This window comes from Ananas comosus, unplaced genomic scaffold (assembly GCF_001540865.1).
Source record: "Ananas comosus cultivar F153 unplaced genomic scaffold, ASM154086v1, whole genome shotgun sequence".
Lineage (NCBI taxonomy): Eukaryota > Viridiplantae > Streptophyta > Magnoliopsida > Poales > Bromeliaceae > Ananas > Ananas comosus.
Genome location: NW_017893424.1, coordinates 25,152 through 32,694, shown reverse-complemented (window position 1 = coordinate 32,694; position 7,543 = coordinate 25,152). Strand labels below are relative to the sequence as shown.

Below are 7,543 nucleotides of genomic sequence, written 5' to 3'. Positions count from 1 at the left end.
GTATTTCATTTAGACCAAAACCATAGAATAAAAATTTCATGGAATTTTTTAACTATGCATCCAAACAGGGCCTTAGTGTAGAGAATGCTTAATTTAATGCACTCATAGTATCAAGAGAGAAAATAAATCTTTTCTTGCACCTGGTATATACTTGATGCTTCATACATTGTAGAGGATATTAAATAATTTATAAAACATTTAGTAATTAGTAGTGTAAAATAAAATATAACATAAAATAATTAAATAATTTATTATATAATATAAATTTATATTTGACACATAATTTAGAGTCGGTGTATGGTGTCATTAAAACATGAGTGCAGGATCCCAATCGGGCCTTTCTAAAGTGTGGCACAACCACTAAAATCGAATGTTCTATCTCTTATACAATTCTAACTTCATTCATCATAAAAAAAGTAACTCTCTATCTATATATAAGTAAATGACCAATAATATTTGTATTAAATAATTAAAATAATTAATACATAATATGATATATACATATTAATGATATTTATTAAGCAATTTGATCACGGGGAGATTGCGTTACATGTTGTGAGAAACTACGATTGAAAAATATCTTGTTTGTTTATTCACGATTATTCGGTTACGATATATTTTCTGCAGTTCCTTATTCAATTAGTCTTTTTATTCGAGAAAAAAATATTTTAAACTATCTAACAAATTTTATAATGCGTAATTGTTAAAATTAAGAGTCGACCAATCATATTTTGGATATTTCAAAAATTGTAGATGTAAAATTGATCGCTTATCAGATTGTAATATTAAAGTTTGATATTAAAATCAAAATAAAATCAAATAAAATTTTTTTAAAATTTTATTTTTACTATGTAATCATTCTATATGTTAGATTTTAAAATTCCAACCAATCTATGTGGTAAATTTTAAAATTCACATATAAAAAATTATATATTTAAAATTTTTATAATAAAAAAATATATTGGATTAAAAAAAATTAATTTTTTAAAAATAAATTAAAATAAAAAAAATCCCGCAGCACTCAGCCCGCACCTGGACCGCTTCTGCGCGCGTCCCCTGCTCCTTTCGCCACCAGCCCCGTTCCTTTCGCCACCACGTGTATAGTAACTCTCAATTAATGTATGATAAAATATAAAATATATATATAAATAAATATATATAATAATATATTTAGAACAATTGTGATGGGTCTTAAGCTTTATTTGGGATTACGGAGAGATTGTGTTACATGTTGTGAGAAATTATTATTGAAAAATATCTTGTTTGTTTCTGTACGTAATATTGTGTTCAGCATATTCACAATTATTTGGTTACGATATATTTTCTGCGGTTACTTATTCAATTAGTCTTTTTATTCGAGAAAAAAATATTTTAAACTATCTAATAAATTTTATAATGCGTAATTGTTAAAATTAAGAGTCGACCAATCATATTTTGGATATTTCAAAAATTGTAGATGTAAAATTGATCGCTTATCAGATTGTAATATTAAAGTTTGATATTAAAATCAAAATAAAATAAAATAAAATTTTTCTAAACAGTGAATCATTTTGAATCATCTATTCAGCCTTTTAAAATTTTTTTTTTACTATGTAATTATTCTATGTTAGATTTTAAAATTCCAACCAATCTATGTGGTAAATTTTAAAATTCACATATAAAAAATTATATATTTAAAATTTTTATAATAAAAAAATATATTGGATTAAAAAAAATTAATTTTTTAAAAATAAATTAAAATAAAAAAAATCCCGCAGCACTCAGCCCGCACCTGGACCGCTTCTGCGCGCGTCCCCTGCTCCTTTCGCCACCAGCCCCGTTCCTTTCGCCACCACGTGTTATTAGTAAACTCTCGATTATATATATAACTAGTATATTACCCACGCGATCCTGCGATATAAAATTATTTTTTATAATAAATTTTATTTTTAATATTTTTATATAATTTTATAAATTAATTATTAATTAAATAAATTATATTAAAATAATTTAGTAGTTAAGTCTATTTAATAAAATTATTAAAATTGATATATGCGCAAAGTAAATTTTATAATAATTTATTTTATAAAGATACATATGAAAAGGATTAATAAATCTATTAAATAATTTAAAAAAATCAATAAATAGAAAGAAATAAAATTGTAAATGAAAATTGTTTAATAAAATTAATTATTACACAGAAATATACTATATTTCTAAACTTTTATCCTAAAATTTAAATACTATGTTTTTTTTATACAACGATATTTTACGTGATTTAAATTGTATCTATCATGTTAGATTTTATTACGTGATTTATTATGCGTATTATAATAAAATTAATTAATTATATATAATTTAATTAATTATTATAATTAGAATTTAAAATTAAAATATGAATATTATAATATAAATTAAAATTTTAGAATTTAAAATTAAATTTTAAATTTTAAAATTTGAAAGTATCAAAACTTTAAATTTTCATATCAAAATTTAATTACTAATAAATTGTTATAACATTTATTAATAAAATTAATTATATATATATATATATATATATATATATAATATATATATATATATGTGTGTGTGTTGTGTGTGTGTGTGTCTCTGTGGGGAGGAGAGAATAAAGTGGAGGTTGGGGGACAGGTGTCAACCTAAGGTTCCCCCAACCCGCTTTTATGTAATAGAAAAATAGATAATAATAATAAAATAATAATAATATATGTGTATGTACGTGAATACTAAGGATATACGGAGTGTGTTCTTTCATCGTAATCAGTTATATAATCCTATAAGTACAAGGTGTTTTGAAGTCTTCAAAGTAATATGGCAATTCTTATTTCTAATATTTCACACTAATTTTTTTTTAAAAAATCTTGAGAGAGAAAATCTTCAGAGTATTATGTTATGAGTGACGGAAGATATACAATAGTAAATTATTATAGTTATTAAATAAAACTTAACTTAAAAATTATCCTAAATGGCGTTAATATTATAATAGTATATATATATATATATATATATATATATAGAGTTCGGCTACTATACTCTTAATTATGAGTATACAGCCTTTTGTACTCATAAATTTTTAGCCGTTAAATCTACCATTTAATTATTTTTATCCATTAGATTATATTATTCAACCATCCACTCAACCCTAGGGGGCTCACTATCAATCTAACCGTAACCACTTTCAACTTAACCGCATATTTTTTCATCTGAACGGCTGAAAACTTAGGAATACAAAAGGCACTGTACTCATATAAGTATAGTAACCCCAGCCTATATATATAATAATAATAATAATAATAATAATAATTGATCAACAAAGAGGGAGAGAGGGGGTAGTGTACCCCATCTCCCAGACTCCCTCAGCCGGTCCCACCATGGAGGAATTCTACACTGTCACACTTGCACCACGTCATCAATAACAAGCCAATCACATTCTTTCTTTTCAAACAAAAGTACAATAAAAATATTTTTTTACAATTATGATGGGACATATATTCTTAAAAGGATTAATTTAATTAATTTGTTACGCCACGTCACTAATATACCCGTTGCATTCTAGAATTTTTCCCCACCATGACGTGCCCGGTCTGTGGACCTGCTTGCAGGAATGCGGAGAGGACATCATTAGTGTTCCCAAAATAAAATTTAGATTCAATTTAAAATTCATTTTAAAATTTGAATTCAAAATACATTCAAAATTCTAATTACTAATTAGTTCAAAATTATAATTTTAAGAATAATTCAAAATTTAAATTTTAAATTTTAAATTTTTATATCCGTAGACTAAAGTAAAAGATTTGTAAATTTTAGATGCAAAAATTGATATATAAAAAAAAACTACCCGCCTGGGCCCGAGCCCTCGGCCGACCACGTCACATTAATTGTAGAACCAAACAAAACCAACACAGAAGATCAGGTACAATTAAATACAGCGAGTAATTTATAAAATGCCCTAGAAGGTTACCTATTGGTAACCTAGCATTAGAAAACTAAATTTTCATTCTTTTCTTAATAAAGGGCAATCAATATCTTTATGAATCTGATAACCTAAGCTGCAAAGGACCAACAGTATCCGCAGACACGGTAACCCTCTAAGCCCTCAGATCAGACACACTAACAAATCCTCACAAACAACAAAAATTAAGTGTGTAAATCCCCAACTCTTTTCTCTGCAGAATAGAATCGAAGTTATACAGCATAATCAATACAATCGGAACCAAAATATCTTGAGAAAGATCAATAATCTTATGTAAAAAGAGATTAAAAAAGAAAAAAAACGAAAAACGAAATTAGGCGCCAAAATTTGGAATCAATTTATCAATCATTCTTCGCCGAGAATTTAACATGCCTTAAAAGTGATAGATCAAGCAAATTACACCATATACTGTTGAAACATGCCAATTACTTTATCAAACAATACATCAACCTAAACAGAAAAACTCGAAAATGTTCATTAGCTAGTGTGCACTGATATTCTAAAAAGGCCGACGAAATGTTGCAGGAATCGAGGTGTGTAGTGAAATCGATTACCCGCCGGAATGGGAAACGGGTGAAATTGTGAATTGTCCATCTCTGAAAGTATGAACAAATTGTTGCGGCGGCAGATGCTCAGCCTATAATTAGTTTAGGAAAGAAAATTAAGCAGAATCAGAATATAATTTGAGTAGCAAAAAGAAAATAAATCGTCTTTGTTACTCAAAATTACTAAATATTCGGCATAAATAGGAACATAAATGAAGGATCATTTATGGCTTCTAAATTTTGATAATAAATAGTACCGAAAATCTCTTACTTACGACTGAATGTGCGACTAAATTAATCAAAACCCTAAAAAAATTTCTTAGGAAAAAAACATATCCAATTAGGAGATTTTTTTTTACACCAAACAACAGGAAACTTACTACGAAACACATAAAAAACTCAATCCCATGCCCCAAAATGAAATTGGCGCAGGAAAAAAGTTCAGGTTCAATCGGTACAGGAAATAAATTCAAGTTCTTTCTCTAATATCTCGCTCACCAATCCTAGCACAGCATGTGTGATTACAAAAAGAGTTGGATTTCAAAATGGGTTTTAGTTTATCTCACAGGGAAATAATAAAATAAAAACAATTTGGAAACTTGAAAACAAAATTTGCACAGAAGTATAGATAAACCTGCACCTTTCGGAGTTGCTTACAACCAAAAAATCACCGTAAAAAATCAAGGCTGCATAAGATTAACATTAAGAAACACAATTTTGGGAAATACGAACAACCAAAGTACGAAGAGAAGCCTGGCTTCTCTCCCCCAAACCAACAAAACTGAAAACTGGAGAGTGAAATCAATGCTTGCAACAGAAAAGAAAGGAGGATTATTGATAGGGAATATTGATAAATATATTTTGTTCATACTCCCTTGTCTATCAAACATTATTAGATTGGCACTGAGCATTTTTTGTTCAGCAGCACACACAAACTATTATCGATACAAATGAGAGCAACTGGTTGCCTGCGAAGCAGGCCATCCAAAGCACCCTCATCACCAGCCAAGAAGGCTCAGGCCCCTCTTAATTATTGCAACCACTTGGCGTTCAAGGGGAAGGTCATCATAGCATGAACAAAATGAAGCAAAGGCGAAGTACGCAAAACGAATCAAACATTAATAATTGGCATAAGAGCGACGCAATAAATAGATAAATATGCAAGAAATATGCAACAGACCGGGGGAGGGGGGTGCGACCACAGAAAATGCAAATCTACATAAGAGTAAGTAAAAAAATCAGAGCTTTGAAAAATACCAACAACCCAACCAACAATAGTAGTTTGGCGGCTCCCCTCGAAACTCTGGAAACTATATACTAAATCATGAAACCATAGGTTGCAAAGAAGAGAAAAGCAGGGAGGCAAAAAAGAAAGAGAATGATTGAAAATCCCATAATAAATTAGGCCACTCCAAACTCTGGAAACTATAAACAAAACCATGAAACCAATGCTTGCAAAGAAGAGAAAAGCAGGTAGGGAAAAAAGAAAGAGAATTATTGGAAATTCCATAATAAATTAGGCTATGAAAACCATCTAAAATACAATATACATGTTAGAAAGATTTGGGCACAGAAATATATAGCCAGTTCAGCTGAAAACAGGTGCATTTTTTTGACCTCTTTAGATTGCAAGTATTCTACAACACTTTGTGGAGAATGCTTACAAATTAAGCACAGAGCTGAGTAGTTGATCTGTAAAAAAGTTTTCAACGAAGAATCCACCTAAAGCTCAAATTTGTTCTCTAAAGTGAATGCAATATGCAATCATCCGTGCAACAACTTCAATTAGATCTAACTCATGCAACTTTACATTGACACATGCTGAGGCACTACGCTTTCCATGTACAATTGCATTAGAACACCATAGCTTGGCACAAAGAGTAGAAAATTTGGCAGTTATCCAAAAGCCTAAAGAGAACAAAGAAGAGTTTAATCCATCAAACTTGCGCTGGAAGATTAATTGAGTATGAAGGATCAAGAAGTTCAAACCTATGGGGCAAGAGCAGTAATTTGAGCATTTACAGGTGGTAAGCACAATAAGCTTGCATTCTAAACATCAATCAAGAAGGTTTGGGTTAGTTGGGACACATAGTCAATTTCCTAACCATGTAAGGTAGAATTTATGTACACAACGGTTGATGAAGCGCACATAGGATTTGAAGCTTTAAGTTTTCACTCATCAGTGAGGAAGGCTTGTTAAGCTACACATGGGATTTGAAGCTTTAAGTTTTCACTCATCAGTGAGGAAGGCTTGTTAAGCTATTATTCTCAGCTTGAATTTCTAAAAATGTAAACTTGGATGGATTGTCAGAATTCTAGTCCTAAATTTCCCGACTTGGCATTTTTATTGTGTAGTCAACACCTAGCAAGCAAAAAATTAACGAAAAGATGCGAATTTGCATAAGAGTTACAATAAAAATGTGGTTTTGCTAAATACCAACAACTGAATTACCAAGAGAACCCTGGTTTCTCTCCGGTAAACAACCAAAATTGAAAACTGAAGCATAAAATCAATACTTGCAAGAATGATGCGAAGCTCCATAATAAATCAGCCTGTGAAAATCACACCAAACAGCATACATGAACGGAGATGGAAATAAATAAATATACTCTGCTCAGATTCCCCCGGCCGCTGAACATTATTAGATTGGGGCCGCAGCCTTCTTGCTTAGTAGTGTTGATTGAGCCAGAACCCGCATGCACGCCGAAATTATACCTAGCACAAATGAGAGCAGCTGGTTGCCTACGAAGTAGGCCATCCAAAGTGCCCTCATTACCAGCCAAGAAGGCCTGGGCCCCTCTCAATTATTGCTGCCATCTGACGTTCAAAGGGAAGGTCATCATAGTATAGGACAAAATAGGGGCAACAATCAAAAAATCAGCAAAAAGATTCAGATTTACAGAGTAGTAATAGTAAAAACCGTGGCTTTGCCAAATACCAATAGGTGAATCACCAAGAGAACTCTGGCTTCTCTCCTACAAACAACCAAAACTGGAAACTGAAGTATAAAACCAATGCTTGCAAGTT

At 30.4% G+C, this 7,543-nt stretch overlaps 1 long non-coding RNA gene across 1 annotated transcript; it reads right to left on the bottom strand.

The window, feature by feature from the left end:
• Positions 1 to 4,283: 4,283 nt before the first annotated feature.
• Positions 4,284 to 7,327, bottom strand: LOC109706020. The gene is made up of 2 exons (XR_002215011.1): positions 7,126 to 7,327; positions 4,284 to 4,607 (listed from the first exon to the last, which is right to left on the bottom strand). It is a non-coding gene; the product is annotated as an uncharacterized LOC109706020 (long non-coding RNA).
• Positions 7,328 to 7,543: the final 216 nt, after the last annotated feature.